The sequence below is a fragment of the Bombina bombina genome, chromosome 6 (assembly GCF_027579735.1).
Source record: "Bombina bombina isolate aBomBom1 chromosome 6, aBomBom1.pri, whole genome shotgun sequence".
Classification (NCBI taxonomy): Eukaryota; Metazoa; Chordata; class Amphibia; order Anura; family Bombinatoridae; genus Bombina; species Bombina bombina.
The window spans coordinates 763,036,056-763,055,551 of record NC_069504.1 but is presented as its reverse complement, the minus strand read 5'-3'; the positions used below and the strand labels follow the sequence as shown (position 1 = coordinate 763,055,551).

The window sequence follows — 19,496 nt, the reverse complement described above, 5'->3', positions numbered from 1 at the left end:
ATCACTGCAGCCAACATCTGAAGAACTTTGAGAGACTCATGCTAAAACTACTTGATAGAGCCCCATTGTAGTGTAGTGTAGAGTATGTATGTATGAATTTATATATACAGTATATCTCTAAATGGGGGAAGAAAATATATTTATTCTGAGTTGCTAAATTAGTATAAGCTGAGTTACTATTGTGCAAGACGCACAATACATACAACACCTGATGGAGCTCCGATGCAAATTCCTTAAATGGCGTCATTCAGCTATGTGTGCAGCTGCAACAAGTAACCAACAAGGGAGGCCTAAACGACTGAATAACACAATCTTTCTGCCTAGAGAATTTTATTCTACAATGGGACCCTCAACAAGTTTATGCAACTCATCTACTAACGCTGCAAGCTCCACTTTCATACATCCCTGCACCAGTGAGCAGCGTTCATCTTTTACAAAATCATCATTCTCGAAATGCACCGGAGTATCAAATATGTCTCTGCAGACGGGACAGGCACCGATAGCATGTCTATGTCTATTCATTTGGGACAGACACCGATAGCATGTCTATGTCTATTCATTTGGGACAGACACCGATAGCATGTCTATGTCTATTCATTTGGGACAGACACCGATAGCATGTCTATGTCTATTCATTTGGGACAGACACAGATAGCATGTCTATGTCTATTCATTTGGGACCGACACCGATAGCATGTCTATGTCTATTCATTTGGGACAGACACCGATAGCATGTCTATGTCTGTTCATTTGGGACAGACACCGATAGCATGTCTATGTCTAATCATTTGGGACAGACACCGATAGCATGTCTATGTCTATTCATTTGGGACAGACACCGATAGCATGTCTATGTCTATTCATTTGGGACAGACACAGATAGCATGTCTATGTCTATTCATTTGGGACAGACACCGATAGCATGTCTATGTCTATTCATTTGGGACAGACACCAATAGCATGTCTATGTCTAATCATTTGGGACAGACACCGATAGCATGTCTATGTCTATTCATTTGGGACAGACACCGATAGCATGTCTATGTCTATTCATTTGGGACAGACACCGATAGCATGTCTATGTCTATTCATTTGAGTCAGACACCGATAGCATGTCTATGTCTATTCATTTGGGACAGACACCGATAGCATGTCTATGTCTATTCATTTGGGACAGACACAGATAGCATGTCTATGTCTATTCATTTGGGACAGACACCGATAGCATGTCTATGTCTATTCATTTGGGACAGACACCGATAGCATGTCTATGTCTATTCATTTGGGACAGACACCGATAGCATGTCTATGTCTGTTCATTTGGGACAGACACCGATAGCATGTCTATGTCTGTTCATTTGGGACAGACACCGATAGCATGTCTATGTCTATTCATTTGGGACAGACACAGATAGCATGTCTATGTCTATTCATTTGGGACAGACACCGATAGCATGTCTATGTCTATTCATTTGGGACAGACACCGATAGCATGTCTATGTCTAATCATTTGGGACAGACACCGATAGCATGTCTATGTCTATTCATTTGGGACAGACACCGATAGCATGTCTATGTCTATTCATTTGGGACAGACACCGATAGCATGTCTATGTCTATTCATTTGGGACAGACACAGATAGCATGTCTATGTCTATTCATTTGGGACAGACACCGATAGCATGTCCATGTCTATTCATTTGGGACAGACACCGATAGCATGTCTATGTCTATTCATTTGGGACAGACACCGATAGCATGTCTATGTCTGTTCATTTGGGACAGACACCGATAGCATGTCTATGTCTGTTCATTTGGGACAGACACCGATAGCATGTCTATGTCTATTCATTTGGGACAGACACCGATAGCATGTCTATGTCTATTCATTTGGGACAGACACCGATAGCATGTCTATGTCTATTCATTTGGGACAGACACCGATAGCATGTCTATGTCTATTCATTTGGGACAGACACCGATAGCATGTCTATGTCTATTCATTTGGGACAGACACCGATAGCATGTCTATGTCTATTCATTTGGGACAGACACCGATAGCATGTCTATGTCTATTCATTTGGGACAGACACCGATAGCATGTCTATGTCTATTCATTTGGGACAGACACCGATAGCATGTCTATGTCTATTCATTTGGGACAGACACCGATAGCATGTCTATGTCTATTCATTTGGGACAGACACCGATAGCATGTCTATGTCTATTCATTTGGGACAGTCACCGATAGCATGTCTATGTCTATTCATTTGGGACAGTCACCGATAGCATGTCTATGTCTGTTCATTTGGGACAGACACCGATAGCATGTCTATGTCTATTCATTTGGGGCAGACACCGATAGCATGTCTATGTCTTTTCATTTGGGACAGACACCGATGCTGGATGTGCCTTTATGGATGCTTGGGGGGGTTCTGGACAGCCACGAGCATTGCGATGACACGCTACCCATCTAACAACACCACTTTTGTGATGAACACATTTTGCTAATTGAAGTCCCAAAAAAATTGTATGGCGCCCCATGGTCCTGGAGCTTACCAAAAGTACCGCCAGCCTATGCAACACTGAGACTTTCGGGTTCAATGAACTGGCTAACTTAACCTCCACATAGAAATTTTCAGGACTGCACCATGGCTAGGTTTTATCAGCAGACAGACTCTTGGGGCTGATAATATATATACAATATATTATTGCCTTTCTAAACGCGCCTCAAAGTTGATGGTAACTCCATAGAGTAATTGTTTCACTCTACTTTGTTCTGTTTTGTGTTTCTCTTTATTCTACACATGTGTAGTCCTTTATTAGAAAGCATTTTTCATAGAACCTATGACTATGTCGCAGATAGAATTATCCTACCGAGGCAATGGAAACCACATATCTATGCTATTTTTCACTGCTTTTACTGGCCTACAATCTTAGACATATTATAATGCTAATGGGAGAAATACTTTTACCCAACATTTTGGCCCTGATCTCAAAGCCTGGGCTGCGGAGGGAGGAAATTATATACCCTATGTACAGGGGGTCACCTCCTGTCTCGATTTAGAAGATGTCATCTGCTCACCTGTAAATCCCTAACAGTAAAATTAATATTTTCCTGCCTATTGATATTCACTTTCTTTTTTACCCACTAGATGGCAGTATTACCATACCAGAATAATTAGCCTTATTAAAAATAGTTATAGAAACCTGATTAGTTTCCTTTAATCCTCTAACTAAATATTCTACATTCACCCTCATATCTGTCCTCTCACACTCTACTCCTCACTACAGGCATTTTCTACCCTAAATATGAAAATCATAATTGCAAGGTGCTATGAATATCTCAGAATACTAATATTTAGTACAGTTTTGGTTTTAAGTTTATGTGTTTTATAAGACTTGGATTATATAGCTTCACTTATATTTGTTTCTAATATAAGACACAGTGGAAAAGAAAACTTGTTAAAAAGAGCTGTACTATTACTGTGGACATTGGACCTAGTTACAATATCCTTAGTTACTGTGCTTCTTTAACCCTTTCGTGCCGGGGTTAATGTGTCTACATCGGAACAACTGTTCACAATGTAAACAAATTGAAATCTCGTGATCGTGCACGTGATCACGAGATTTCAATGATGGGATCGCTCAGGGGGTGTCCATATGATGCTAGGCACGCCCTCCAGACCGCGATCCCAACAGGGAAGCGCCAGTGGCTTTAGGAAAGCCAAGCGGTTAGGACGTTGTATTTCGTCCTTCGGTGCTAAATCCCAGCAAAATTTGAACGAAATACAACGTCCTAATGGCGTTACAGGGTTAAAGGACAAGTAAATACAGCAGATTTACATAATCAACAAATGCATGATAAAAAGACAATGCAAATAGCTCTTAGTCTGAACTTCAATTGAGTAGAAGACTTTGTTCTGACAAATTTCAGTTATGTCTATTTTCACTCCCCTTGTATCATGTGACAGCCATCAGCCAATCATAAATGCATATACGTATATTCTGTGAATTCTTGCACATGCTCAGTAGGAGCTAGTGACTGTAAAAGTGTAAATATAAAAAGACTGTGCACATTGTGTTAATGGAGGTAAATTGGAAATGTGTTTAAAATTGCATGCGTTATCTCAATTATCAAAGTTTAATTTTTACTTGAGTGTCCCTTTAAGTCATGTAATTTTACAGTTATGACATTGGTTTATTCCTGTTCTGGGTCATTGTGTTAGTTTTTTTGATGCAAACCATTATATAAATAAGTAATGACTAGGAGACTCATTTTATTTCAATAAAGCTCTAAAAATAAAATAAATCCCTCCTTTTTAATAATAATTCTCTGTCTGAAACTCTTTTAGGTTCATTTAACCTGTTTAGTCTGAAACGTAATCTGTAAGATACCTGCCATAAAAATATTTATTAAAAAATATTGGCAGAATTAGAGCAACATTTGAACCCATAGCTGTTCTTTGTATCTGTAGATAATATTGACCTTGAAATAAAAAAACAACTTAATATTATCTGTAAAAGCTCAATCAAAAATAAATTTATAAAAATAATAAATAAAAAATGTAAAAGATTTTTCCCTTCTTTTGAGGAATAGAATAATTTAGTATTTATTGCTTTTAGGTAAATATTTGTTATTTGGTGGTGCTTGTAGTTATAACTTGTTAGGGATTAAATTGGAGTAACTTTGTAATATTAGCCACATGATGAATGAGCAGTAAAATGTGAAAAGTTGTTATTTTTTGTTCTTCACTGTTGCACAGACAATAAATAAAGAATTATTAAAACAACAAAAAATATTGTTAAGATGTTTGAAAAGTGCTCTGTCAAATGCATGATATACATTTTAAGAGTTAAATGTCCCATTAACTTTTAACCATTCAAAAGTATTGCAGGTTGATTGGTAAAAATGGGTGTATAGATTAGCTTAGTAAATATTATTTGTAACCCAATTTTTTAAAGTATATTTGTGGAAATTAGAACAATGTTAAAAAATATAATTTGAACAGGGAAAACAATACAGTTTTGGTAGCATAATAATAATAATAATAATAATAATAATAATAATCACCATTACTTTAAACAGAAATACATTAGGTTGGGTAATTGTTTTGCAAGAAAACAATTTGATCCTTCTGGTTCTTGCATAGGATGAGTGGGTGGTCTTGCAGTTGCATGAAATGTGTCTTCCCTTATGTTACGACCTGACACAATACCCTTCTGATTTAGAATTAGAAGTCAACTGGAATTAAGTTAATAAACAGAAATAAAAGTTTAGTAGTCTAAAATCTAGACTAACAATTTGATCCTTTTTGTTCTTGCATAGGATGAGTGGGTTGTCATGCAGTTGCATGAAATGTGTCTTCCCTTATGTTGTGATCTGATGCAATACCTTTCTGATTTAGAACTAGAAATTAAGTTAAAGGAACACTGAACACAAAATTTTTGTGGATCAGATAGAGCATGAAATTTTAAGCAACTTTCTAATTTACTCCTATTAACAAATTTTCTTCAAATATCAAATAGGTATATTTATTTGAAATGAAAAAATGTAAGTTTAGATGCTGGCCCATTTTTGGTTATCAACCTGGGTTGTTCTTGCTGATTGGTGGATACATTCATCCACCAATTAAAAGCTCCAGAGTTCTGAACCAAACAAAGCTTAGATGCATTATTTTTCAAATAAAGATGGCAATAGAACAAAGAAAAATTGATAATAAGAATAAATTAGAAGGTTCAGTGTCCCTTTAAGGTAAAAAACATGCAGATATTATCTCCCAAAGCCCAATCAATAAGAAGAATTGAAGATGTAAATATATATATATATAAATAATTAAAAAAAAATGTAAATTATGTCTCCCTTCTTTTGAGAATAGAATAATATAGCAGTTATCACTTCTAAATAAATATTTGTAATTTGGTGCATGTTAGGGATAACATGTTTTCTTGCAAAGCAATTACCCAATCTAATGTCATTCTTTTTATAAAGTAATGGTGATTATTATTATCATTATTATTATTTTGCTACCAAAACCTTATTGTTTCCACTGTTCATATTATATTTTCTTATATTGTTATAATTTCCCAAAATACATTTTAACAAATTGTCTTGTTACAAATAAAATGTACTATGCTAATATAAACACCTATTTTTACAAATCCACCTGCAATACTTTTAAATGGTTAAAATTTAAACTTTACCATTAGTCACATGATGAATAAGTAAAATATGAAAAGTTATTTTTTGTTCTTCACTGTTGAACAATAAAGACAGAATTATTAAAACAACAAAAATATTGTTTAGGGGGGAGCGGAGTTACCCAGCAACCAAGTTGGTCGCTTATCCTGGTAGCTCCGTGCATGCAGCTACTAATATATTCTCATAGGCGATGGGAATCCGGATAATAAATGCCATAGCTTTTGGGCACTAACACAAGAAGACACCTGGCACATGTCAGCAGAAAATTGAGGGCCGCGAGTACAGCACAGTGCTGAAGAATAGTTGCGAACCTATTGCGCGGTTCAGCACCGGAGTCACAGTGTATTACAGAGCCTGCAGCACTCCAAGCACACTTTCCACCGCTGCTGCCTGTGAGTGAAGGAACCGAGATGGGGCTCTGTTTCCTCTCTACTGACACAGACGCCGAGGATGACACACAAGTTGACCACCTGTATATGGGGGCAGGCCTTACACAATACGGTAGCGCTCACAGCTTACTGTGCTCGCTCCCTTCTGCTACCAGCGGATCTGTCACGCCGACGCTACTGGAAGTGTAGCACGAGCCTTCAAGAGCAACGGGCTGTGTGCTATTACCCTCCCTGGGAAACCCGGGTTGTTTGGTCTTGTCTGTGGGCCGATGGATTTGCCCGCATGCAGACGGGCTAGACAGATTCTATAAGCAAAATTTAAAAGTATCTGAACAGTTTATTGAGACTCTTTAATATACTGTTAAATCCCCAGGTGAGTGGTCTGCTCCTCTTGCTTCATGACGGCAATATTGCCTGAGATTAGCTCTGGGAGATCTTTTGCTGATCCTATTGTTACAGCATGAGTCCTGCTATCTTGACGGCGGCCGCTGGAAACGACAAGGCATCATTAACCTGAGTTTGCATCTCTATCTGGACTCATAATACAGATGTCCAGCAATATTTTGTTTCTCACTTATTACCTAACAGGATGTGTGGGGTATTTCTCTTGTTTGCTTTTGGTGATTTTTATGAGCTATACATTTCAGATAGAGCCATCCTCACATACTGCAACCAACACTTAAACATATTCCATTGCTGCTTAACTGTAATGAAACTGTTAGAATTTTATTATGCTCATTAAGCAGTATTAATGCACTGCGGTCACACTGTAATGCCCATTAATTTTATTAACTAGTGCAAGTAGCTACATCTCTTGGTGAATGTAACTAATTAACCCTCCTATGGGATTTGCCATACTACTATAACAGCCCTAGGGCTTGGAATACTGATTTCAACCTATTAAGTATGCCTGCCACATCGCACTATATATTTTCCTAGATAAACATAATGTGTATTCATGTTAACTTCTCAGCCACCTGCTACGCACTAACCTGACGATTTGTGACACTCAGGGCAGCCACGAGCGGCTACATTTTCTGGGTTAGGCATGTTATACAATGTGAGGTATGCTCTGATTGCCATTTATTCTGTATTTAAGCTGTTTGTAAACTACTGTTAGTTCCTTAGGTTATTAAGAAAAATTTCACACCCAAATAATTTAAAGCAAGTGACATGCTATTGATTGACCCCTTTTGATACATAAGTGTAGAAGCAGGGCACACCCCCATTTATAATCCCAGTGCGGAAATGACTCCACAATTCCCTCCTTATGCTGTCCCCCCCACCCTGTTTGGCAGAGTTACGTAGTCTCTGCCCTGTCCAAGAAGTCTCTGCTGCTCCTTGGGCCCCAATAATAAGAATATCACTGTTGTAATTACATATATATTCCTACTTACATATAGCTTGTTAGAGGTTGTGAATTTATTTCATTTAATCATTAATTTGAGGTTGCGCTAATGTATGATTGTTTTCAGGTCTCCCTTGCAGGACCCAGGGACGGATTTCCCATTAGGCACAGTAGGCATGTGCCTACAGGCGCCTTGTAGTGAGGGGCGCCTGCATGTCAGTAATAAAAATAAAAAAATATTTTTTTTTATTTTTTTTTTAATGAGGGCATTTATTTTAGTAAGAATTGTGCTGCCAGGTGCCTACAAAGTCGAGTGTTTCATTGGGAATATGTTACAGCAGTTGGGGGAGCCATGAAGGAGAAAGGGGCAAAGATTAAAACTAAACCCCTCCCATTTTCGCCAGGCATGTTTTGTTTCACTTTTATTTTATGTACTTCTGTTGCCTCACACAGCCAAGCTCCATGCTGATGTGGTGCAGAAACTTTTTGTTGAGGAATGAAAGCTTCAGAACAGGTTAGGACTGTACAAGGCTTCTAATGCTGCCTAGAATGAAAACATAACAAGCAGAGCACTTTAACCCCTTGGCTACCAGAGAGGATTGCAGTGTATTCACTTGTTATGTGCTGTATTCCTTTTTTATAGCCAGGAGTTTAAACTCTTCTTCAGGATTAATGTTTTTGTTCTATAAAGGCCTTGGAGGTGTGGAGGTTATGTGGGACTAGCTGCTCTGCTCTTTATTACAAGCTGTGATTTACAGCCTTTAGGGCACTTTGACAACAAAGTTTGTAGACTGTAAGGCTGTAAAATGTGTATGTGTGTAAACCACTCACATGGCATATTTGTTTGTATGTATGTATATGTATGTATATATATATATATATATATATATATATATATATACACACACATCACACACACACACACATATATATATATATATATATATATATATATATATATATATATATATATATATACATACACACACATCACATTAAAAATTGTTAATCTGTTCTTTTATCAAGTAAGTGTGGTATTTTTGTATTGTGGTAAATCTAAGTTCTAATTTTAAACACATTTGTTGACCCATGGATTACATATAATCTACAACATTCCATTATTTTTCTTTGAGAGCAACATCATATGATATTTATATTTCAGAACAAAATAAATGTAACATCTGTGTGTATTTGTACCAAAAATATCAGCGTTTACAAGATTTTTTTCATGTAGTGGAAAAAAATACCTACATTGTATATTTTCTTCCACTGGCTGCACAGGTTGTTGATGGTGATGAGCTTGCATGCTGCTAGTTTTAATATTGCTATTGTTTACACAAAATTGTGTTTAACTCCAACAAAATGTTAAGCACATAGTCAAAGTCATCTCCAGAAAAAGCAATACACTAATGGCTTGTCCATAAACATGTCCTATGAGCCCATCTGGGTCTGCACAGATGTGTATTGCTGTCTCAGAACTTACATTGACTATGTGTTTAACTCTATTTGCAAGAGGCTAACACACTTCTGTGCAAGCACTAGTGCAATAATAAAATGCCCAGCAAACTGTCTCATTTTATGTCCCTTTAAATAGGGTTTTCTTTAGAATATTTTGCATTAAAAGTTTCACATGATTTGTTTTTGTTATACATAATAGAAATTGTATGGCCATTTGAGTCAAGTGAATATTGATTTTTGGTGTAGCTTCCATTACAACAAATATTGCAATTGGTGTGTGTATTTGTGTATCTCCATAAAAGGGAAAATGTAATTTTACATCTAATATTTATTTTTAGTTGTCCTAAACAATAATAAAAAAAGTCCTCATTTTTTCCACATATTTTCTGGGGGGTGGGAGGGCGCTTCAGGTTTTTGTGCCTACAGCCACCTGAGATGTAAATCCGGCCCTGGCAGGACCTGGACTGGAATTGTCTTTTTTCCTTGAGCCTACATCTGAACACCCTGTAATTTCATATTGTTCATAATCTGTATATGACATTGTACTACACCATGTAATATTTAGTATCTTCCAGAGTTTCTCTAAGCTGGTTTAGCTTGAATCTGCAATTCCTTTAACTCTTGATATGGTACTATAATGTCAGCGATAACCCTATAATATCCATTTGAAGCTCAATTATGATTAGTTTAAGTTCACAACCCTTGTATTTTATATTTAGTGATTGGAATCATGTGACATGTCTTCCGATTAGCCCCAGTTATCAGATCCCATGAGCGGATCTCTGTTATGCAGAAGGCACTAACGACCTTATTTGTTAAAAACAAGAAAAAGAGGCATTGACGAAGGGTAACACTGTATTTTGGCTAACATATTGTTGATTGTTATCTTACTGTATGTGACTATAGACTTGTATTACTGCTCTGGGAATGTTATCCTTCTTTCTGGGACTGTTATACTTGTTTGTTTTTGCCTCAATAAAATAAATATTTAAAAAAAAAAATAAAAAAAAAATATTGTTTAGATGTATGAAAAGTGCTCTCTCAAATGCATGATATACATTTTAAGAGTTTAATCTCCCTTTAAATTTTAACCATTTAAAAGTATTGCAGGTGGATTTGTAAAAATTGCTGTATATATTAGCATAGTAAATATAATGTTTACAGAAAGAAGTGCACTCACAGGAACTAACAACTGTCTCAATACCATTGTTAGCCTGAACACAGCAACCCCAGACAATCGTTTCAGCCTTCATTGGGCCTCATCAGTGAGGTGTAACCATATTCCTCTAAGCACACTAAGCAAGGAGTACACATCTGGTTGCCCCTTTTTCCCATATAGAAATAGGCGGGATCAGACTGATTTACTACAGGAAAGTTCTACTCTGTGAAAAGCATTACTGGACTAAAAAGCTCCACCTGGGTGGTAAATCGCCATAGAACAGGCTAACAATGGTATTGAGCCAGTTGTTTGTTCCTGTGAGTGCACCTCTCTCTGTAAATATTATTTGTAACAAGACAATTTGTTAAAATGTATTTGGGGAAATTATAACAATGTAAGAAAATATCATTTGAACGATGGAAACAATAAGGTTTGGTAGCAAAATAATAATAATGATAATCACCATTACTTTAAACAGAAATGCATTAGGTTGGTTAATTGTTTTGCAAGAAAACAATTTGATCCTTCTGGTTCTTACACAGGATGAGTGGGTGGTCATGCAGTTGCATGAAATGTGTCTTCCCTTATGTTACGACCTGACACAATACTCTTCTGATTTAGAACTAGAAGTCAACTGGTTTTCAGTTAGCAAATAGAAATAAAGGCTTAGTAGTCTAAAGGAGTAGAAGTGAAGATCTGGTGTCGTGGTTTTCCAAGGTCACCCAAAATACTTTTAAGCAGATTGTGTGAGGCCTTGGTTGGGGAGGGCTGTGTATTATTGTTTAAAGGGGATCCTGAGGTTCTCCCGTGCTTGTGCTCTCCAAAGCCCTTCTTAAGTGTCATAGGGGAGACCAGAAGTTGACTCCCTGCTTAGTGTGATGTAAGTAAGATCAAGTGTAATACCTACTCTGCATTGCACATGAAAGTGACTTGGTTTTCCAGTGTCACTTTGAACTCTTAAAGGGACAGTTTTGTCAAAATTAAACTTTCATGATTCAGATTGGTTATGCATTTTTAAACATCTTTCCAGTTTACGTTTATAATCAAATTTGCTTTGTTCTCTTAATATTCTTTGTTGAAAGCTAAACCTAGGTAGGCTCATATGTTAATTTCTAAACCCTTGAAGACCGCCTCATATATTTTTTCACAGCTAGGGGGTGTTAGTTTGTCCGTGCCATATAGATAATACTGTACTCGTACCCGTGGAGTTACTTATGAGAGGGCACTAATTGGCTAAAATGCAAGTCTGACAAAAGTACTCAAATAAAGGGGGCAGTTTGCAAAGGCTAAGATACAAGGTAATCACAGAGGTAAAAAGTATATTATTATAACCGTGTTGGTTAAGCAAAACTGGGGAATAGGTAATGAAGGAATTTAAATAATGTGATTTATTGTATTAGCTACTAGGTTTATAGAACATTTGGTGTAACAAAAGAACTTAAAAAAATTATTGGAGGGAAAAGAAAACAACTGCATTTGTAGTTAGATATTTCTTAGAAAAGCACAAAGAAACCTATTTTATTTTTGAATTCAAACTACTAGTATCTATCTATCTATCTATCTATCTATCTATCTAATTATCTATCTGTCTGTCTATCTATCTATCTATCATAGAAAGAAGAGTCACTTTAACCCTAACTTAGCCAATCATAGCCTTAACACATTCACTAAGCTGGTAGATTTAGAAATTGCATCACTTAAAAATAAAATAAAAAAACAAAACAACAAAAAGTTTAAGCCTATCAATTTCCTTAAACAGGACCAGCAGGCATTAAAAAGTCTAAAGAGTGATAACAGTATTATACTCAAGGGGGCTGATAAGGGAGGTGCCACTGTAGTGATGGATAAACATTATTATGTTAGTGAAATCAGAGACCAGCTCAGTGACACCTCCACTTATAGGAAAATATCTAGCAACCCCCTTGGTGCAATACAAAAAGAAATCAACCACATTGTGAAATGGGCTGAAAACCAGCTAATAATTGATAAGAAATTAGCTGATTATTTGCAGGTAGAGGACCCAAAAATACCCATTTTTTATACGGTCCCTAAAATTCATAAAGACCCCACTAGACCACCAGGCAGGCCTATTGTTTCATGTGTAGGTTCAGTATATACCAATATAGCAATTTATCTAGATAAATTGCTGCAACCAGAAGTGGTAAAAATGGCCAGTTATCTGAAAGATACAGGTCATTTTTTGGATAAAGTAAAATCTTTAGAATTGCAGTCTGATAGATATATACTTTACACAATGGATGTTAAGAGTTTATATACCTCTATCAGCCATGAAACAGGCATTGCAATTATAAGAAAGGTGCTGATGGTCAGTGGTGGTTATTCACAAACACAATGTTGTTTTTTGGAAGATCTGTTGCGTCTGGTATTATACTGGAATTTCTTCCTTTTCCAGGATGACTGGTACATACAAGTAAGGGGGACAGCCATGGGCTCCAATGTTGCCCCATCATACGCCAACCTCTACATGAATGAGTTTGAGGAGCGCCAAGTATATGAAAATCATCTATTTAGACAGTACGGAACAGTATGGTGGCACTACATAGATGATGTGTTTGGCGTGTGGTGGGGCAGCATTGGAGAGCTAGAAGATTTCACAAGAGAACTCAATAGTATGGTAAGAGGCTTACAATTTTCCTTGACATATAGTGAAGAGAGTATAACATTTCTTGATACTAAGATTACTAAAGGACAGAATAGACTCGACATAGATATCTTTTCCAAAGAGACAGACAGGAACACCTTATTGGAATATAACAGCTTCCATCCAAAAGGCCTTATTAACTCATTATCCAAGAGTCAATTATTAAGGGTACAGAGAATAGTAAACACACCAGAAGTTAAAAATAAAAGGCTGTTGGAAATGTCAAATAAATTTAAACAAAGAGGATACCCTACACAACTGTTGAGTCAAACAATTAAGGATATCACTACACCTAGGGCATTCAAAGAAAAAACTAAAAAACAAGACAGACTAGTTTTTGTGTCACAACATAGCTCACATAGCCAAGCAGTAGCAAAAGCTATAAAAAAGCATTGGCATATACTTAAGGATTGTAACCCCAGTATTGAACAGTTCAGGGATTACCCTTTAATGGCATATAGGAGGGTAAAAAACATCCGAGACCACCTTATAAGAAGTGATGTGGGATCAGAGAGAAGGGATACACAAACATACATACAAGCAAAAAGAAATGGCTGTTACCCCTGCCTGGGATGTGTCAGTTGCAATTCAGTCATAAAAGGTCCAAACTTCTATCATCCACACAATGGCAGACGTTATGACATTAGGGGATTTCACACTTGTGATACTAGCTATGTAGTCTATCTCATAAAATGCCCATGTTCCATGTATTACTTAGGAGAGACCACACAGAAAGTAAAAGACAGACTGAGTCAACACAGGTCAAACATAAGGAAAAAGAATCTGGAGGCACCTCTATCCAAACATTTTTTAGAAAAAGGCCATAGTGTAAGCCAGCTACGCTGGCAGATTATACAACACATCCCTGTTCAGCGCAATGGGACTAATAGAGAAAAAATCCTTCAACAACAAGAGATGAGATGGATATACCAATTGGATACTCTTATTCCCAGAGGGTTGAACAGGGACTTTGACCTTAATTGTTTCTCTTAAAGTATAAAAATTCTATAAAGTATAAGTCAAAAACTTTAAACTTATTATCACTCAAAGTAACACTGTATGCGAAAAAAAGTTTACTACAAAAAGTTTCAATATGATAAGTTGCAAACAACAAGGGTACTTTACCTATGTGTTTACATTATTGAGATTGCATTACAATAAGACATTGAAAACTAAAAGTTAGCATAATTATGTTAAATAACAGTGACAATATAAGTATGTACAATAATGGTAAAACTATTCATACATTAATCATTGCCATATGTAATCTGTTTAGTCAGGTACATTTGTTTTTAACATTTTGTATACACATTGTATTGGATAACCACTAGGGGGTGTAAAACTACCAAAATTGAAGCCGGTTGGCGCCAAAGGAAGATATAAATTGTTTGAAACAATGTGATACAATCAGCATGACTAAGTGGGTTCACCACGAAACGTTGCTGCTTTTAATGTAACCTCTAATAAAAAGTATTGATATTCAAGATACTGGTGCTGGTGTTACTACGAGTGCATAATTATCTATCATTAAAGCTATATATATAAAAATGAGCTTTTCTATAAAGAGACTTTTACTACCTCTCTATAAACTAGAGCAGTGGGTGTTTTATAAGAACTAGAGGTGCACATTGTGCTCAGACAATTATTTGGACCTTCCTAATTTGTACTCTCTTTAGCCTGCACATAATGCTGCTGATTCCATGTCTCCAGTAAAGCGTGAAAATGTACAAGTGTGATATCCAACAGAGGCTGCTCTTAAAGGGACATTAAACCTAATTTTCTTTCATTATTTGGATCAAGAATACAATTTTAAAAACATCCCAATTTACTTCTATTATCTAATTTACTTGGTTCTTTAGCTATTCTTTGTTTAAGAAATAGCAATGCACATGGGTGAGCCAATCATATGAGGCATCTATGTGCAGCCACCAATCCGCAGCTTCTGAGCTTATCTAGATATGCTTTTCAGCAAAGAATATCAAGAGAACGAAGCAAATTAGATAATAGAAGTAAATTAGAAAGTTGTTTAAAATTGCATGTTCTAGCTGAATCATGAAATAAAAAAAATGGGTTTAATGTGCCTTTGAGTGCACTGTCCACTCAATATTTCAGATCAGACTATATTATGATTTGTATTGCCAAATGCATTTTGGGTAAAATTACCAATAAATTCCAGTGATTACAGAAGGAGTTGATTTACTTTTTGGGTTCAATAGTAGCGGGTGAAGCCACCTCCCTGAAATGAGTTTTTGCAGGTTGGGATGTCTGAAAATATCACCTGAACATCTCTATGTAAAAAAGGAAGATATTTTACCACAAAATCTCCTAAGTATTCAAACCCCATTGCAAAGAACTTTAAGCAGCAAATCAGTCCTGGGACAGGCAAGGGAGTGAGCCTTGTGCACACTCCTGTAATTGTCCTATTCAGTTTAAGGAAGTTTACTATGAAATCTCAGGAGAGTTAAAAGGGACACTGAACCCAAATTTTTTTCTTTCATGATTCAGATAGAGCATGCAATTTTAAGCAACTTTCTAATTTATTCCTATTATCAAATTTTCTTTATCGTCTTGGTATCTTTATTTGAAATGCAAGAACGTCAGTTTAGATGCCAGCCCATTTTTGGTGAATAACCTGGGTTATTCTTGCTGATTGGTGGATAAATTCATCCACCAATAAAAAAGTGCTGTCCAGAGTTCTGATCCAAAAAAGAAGCTTAGATGCCTTCTTTTTCAAATAAAGATAGCAAGTGAATGAAGAACAATTGATAATAGGAGTAAATTAGAAAGTTGCTTAAAATTGCATGCTCTATCTGAATCACAAAAGAAAAAAATTGGGTTCAGTGTCCCTTTAAGTCAAATCTCATGAGATCACAGTAAAGGAGTTCATGACCTCAGCAGTGTTGATGCTGATTGGCTGCAGTTAATTTCTTCAGTTTTTTTTTTCTTTTTTCCTGCAGCTGGACAGCAGCTGAAGTATAACTTTTTACACAGAACTTACTCTGTTTAGCTGAGGAAATTGTGAGGTAAAATATCTTCTTTTTTTTACATAGAGATGCTCAGGTGATATTTTCCTGTCAGCTTTTTACAGTTATACTGCATCAGTTTCAAGTGATTTAGCATATGAGTATTATGTCCGTTTAAGAAGAGCTATACTATTACTGTGGACATTGGACCTAGTTACAAGGTCCTTAGTTACTATGCTTCTTTACGTGGGACAGTTATGACATTGGTTTATTCCTGTTCTGGATCATTATGTAACTTTTAATGCAAACCATTATATAAATAAGCAATGACTTGCAAACTCATTTTGTTTCTAAAAAGCTCTAAAATAAAAATTATTAAAGGGATACTAAACCCGTTTTTTTTTTCTTTCATGATTCAGATAGAGCATGCAATTTTAAGCAGCTTTCTAATTTACTCCTACTATCATATTTGCTTTGTTCTCTTGCTATCTTTATTTGAAAAAGCAGGAATGTAAGCTTAAAGGGACAGTAAAGTAAAAAAAAATCTTTCATGATTTAAATAGGGCATGTAATTTTTAAACAACTTTCCAATTTACTTTTATTATCAATTTTTTTTGTTCTCTTGGTATTCTTAGTTGAAAGCTAAATCTTGGAGGTTCATGTGCTAATTTTTTAGACCTTGAAGACTGTCTCTAATCGGAAAGCATTTTGACAGTTTTTCACCACTAGAAGGCGTTAGTTCATGTGTTTCATATAGATAACATTAACACGTGAAGCTCCTAGGAGTCAGCACTGATTGGCTAAAAATGCATGTCCGTCAAAAGAACTGAAATAAGGGGGCAGTTTGCAGAGGCATAGACTTGTATCTATGCCTCTGCAAACTGCTCCCTTATTTCAGTAATCACAGAGGTAAAAAGTATATTATTATAACTGTGTTGGTTATGCAAAATTGGGGAATGGGTAATAAACGGATTAGCTACCTTTTTAAACAACAAAAATTCTGGTGTTTACTGTCCCTTTAAGAGCCGGATCATTTTTGGCTCAGCACCCTGGGTAGTGCTTCCTGATTGGTGGATAAATGGAGCAAACCAATACGCAAGCTCCACCGAGGTGCTGAACCAAACATGGACTGGCTCCTTAACATACATTCCTGCATTTTCAAATAAAAATACCAAGAGAACAAAGAAAAATTGATAATAGGAGTAAATTAGAAAGTTGTTTAAAATTGCCTGCTCTATCTGAACCCTGAAAGAAAAAAATTGGGTTTAGTATCCCAAAACAAAACTTTTTTTATATGTATCAATAGTGCTCTTTCTTTTGCATGATGAAATCCCTCCTTTTTTAATAATAATTCCCTGTCTGAAAATCTTCTAGGATCATTTAACCTTTTTTAGTCTTAAACTTCATCTGTTAGATATTATGACCTGTTCAAAGGTAAGTGAGTGTGTGATGCGCTAAGGCTTTAACCCACCTGGCCAATCTACGAGTAACTGTCTCCTTCCCAGACAGTGAAATCCAACAAATAGTTAAAATAAAGTTTGTAGATGGCGCTATAAGCTATGGGAAAACTAAATTCTACAATAAGATATAATTTACTTAAAAATACACTTGAGACAATCAATAAATATATAGAATACTAGTACTAAAGCCCGTGTACACGGGCCATTTTTTTCAGAACAGCGGTCCCACCCCTTGCTCTCTCCCCCATTTCTTTTGCTCTCTCTTCCCCCCTCTCTTTTGCTTTCTTTCCCCCCTCTCTTTTGCTTTCTCTCCCCCCTCTCCTTTGTTCTCTCTCTCCCCTTTTTTGCTCTCTCTCTCCCCTCTTTGGCTCTCTCCCTCCTTTCTTTTGCTCTCTCTCCCCCCTCTTTGGCTCTCCCCCCCCCCCTTTGGCTCTCCCCCCCCCTCTTTGGCTCCCCCCCCCTCTTTGGCTCCCCCCCCCCCCTCTTTGGCTCTCTCCCCTCTTTTGCTCTCTCTCCTCTTTGGCTCTCTCTCTCCCCTCTTTGGCTCTCTCTCCCCCCTCTTTGGCTCTCTCTCCCCCCTCTTTGGCTCTCTCTCCCCCCTCTTTGGCTCTCTCTCCTCTTTGGCTCTCTCTCTCCCCCCTCTTTGGCTCTCCCCCTCCCCTTTGGCTCCCCCCTCCCCTTTGGCTCCCCCCCCCTCTTTGGCTCTCCCCCCCTCTTTTGCTCTCCCCTCCCCTCTTTGGCTCTCTCCCCCCCTCTTTTGTTCTCTCCCCCCTCTTTGGCGCTCTCCCCCCCTCTTTGGCTCTCTCCCCCCCTCTTTGGCTCTCCCCCCCCCCTCTTTGGCTCTGCCCCCCCTCTTTGGCTCTCTCTCCCCCCTCTTTGTCTCTCTCCCCTCTTTTGCTCTCCTCTTTGGCTCTCTTTCCTCTTTGGCTCTCTCTCTCCCCCCTCTTTGGCTCTCCCCCCCCTTTGGCTCTCCCCCCCCCCTCTTTGGCTCTCTCTCCCCCCTCTTTGGCTCTCTCTCCCCCCTCTTTGGCTCTCTCTCCTTTTTGGCTCTTTTTCCTCTTTGGCTCTCTCTCTCCCCCCTCTTTGGCTCTCCCCCCCTTCTCTTTGGCTCTCCCCCCCCTTCTCTTTGGCTCTCTTCCCCCCTTCTCTTTGGCTCTCTCTCCCCCCCCCCCTTCTCTTTGGCTCTCTCTCCCCCCCCCCTTCTCTTTGGCTCTCTGCCCCCCCCTTCTCTTTGGCTCTCTGCCCCCCCCTTCTCTTTGGCTCTCTGCCCCCCCTTCTCTTTGGCTCTCTGCCCCCCTTCTCTTTGGCTCTCTGCCCCCCCCCTTCTCTTTGGCTCTCTGCCCCCCCCTTCTCTTTGGCTCTCTGCCCCCCCTTCTCTTTGGCTCTCTGCCCCCCCCCTTCTCTTTGGCTCTCTGCCCCCCCCTCTCTTTGGCTCTCTGCCCCCCTTCTCTTTGGCTCTCTGCCCCCCTTCTATTTGGCTCTCTGCCCCCCCCTTCTCTTTGGCTCTCTGCCCCCCCGCCTTCTCTTTGGCTCTCTGCCCCCCCCGCCTTCTCTTTGGCTCTCTGCCCCCCCCCTTCTCTTTGGCTCTCTGCCCCCCCTTCTCTTTGGCTCTCTGCCCCCCCCTTCTCTTTGGCTCTCTGCCCCCCCCCCCTTCTCTTTGGCTCTCTGCCCCCCCCTTCTCTTTGTCTCTCTGCCCCCCCCTTCTCTTTGGCTCTCTGCCCCCCCTTCTCTTTGGCTCTCTGCCCCCCCCTTCTCTTTGGCTCTCTGCCCCCCCTTCTCTTTGGCTCTCTGCCCCCCCCCTTCTCTTTGGCTCTCTGCCCCCCCCTTCTCTTTGGCTCTCTGCCCCCCCCCCTTC

General features: G+C 38.3%; 3 non-coding genes across 3 annotated transcripts; all 3 read left to right on the top strand.

Annotated features, from left to right (window-relative positions):
• The first annotated feature begins 5,132 nt into the window (after window positions 1–5,132).
• Window positions 5,133–5,229, top strand: LOC128665408 (small nucleolar RNA U13). Its single transcript, XR_008403160.1, has one exon. It is a non-coding gene; the product is annotated as a small nucleolar RNA U13 (small nucleolar RNA).
• A 79-nt stretch (window positions 5,230–5,308) lies between these two features.
• Window positions 5,309–5,405, top strand: LOC128665414 (small nucleolar RNA U13). Its single transcript, XR_008403166.1, has one exon. It is a non-coding gene; the product is annotated as a small nucleolar RNA U13 (small nucleolar RNA).
• A 5,672-nt stretch (window positions 5,406–11,077) lies between these two features.
• On the top strand, window positions 11,078–11,174 carry LOC128665398 (small nucleolar RNA U13). Its single transcript, XR_008403151.1, has one exon. It is a non-coding gene; the product is annotated as a small nucleolar RNA U13 (small nucleolar RNA).
• Window positions 11,175–19,496: the final 8,322 nt, after the last annotated feature.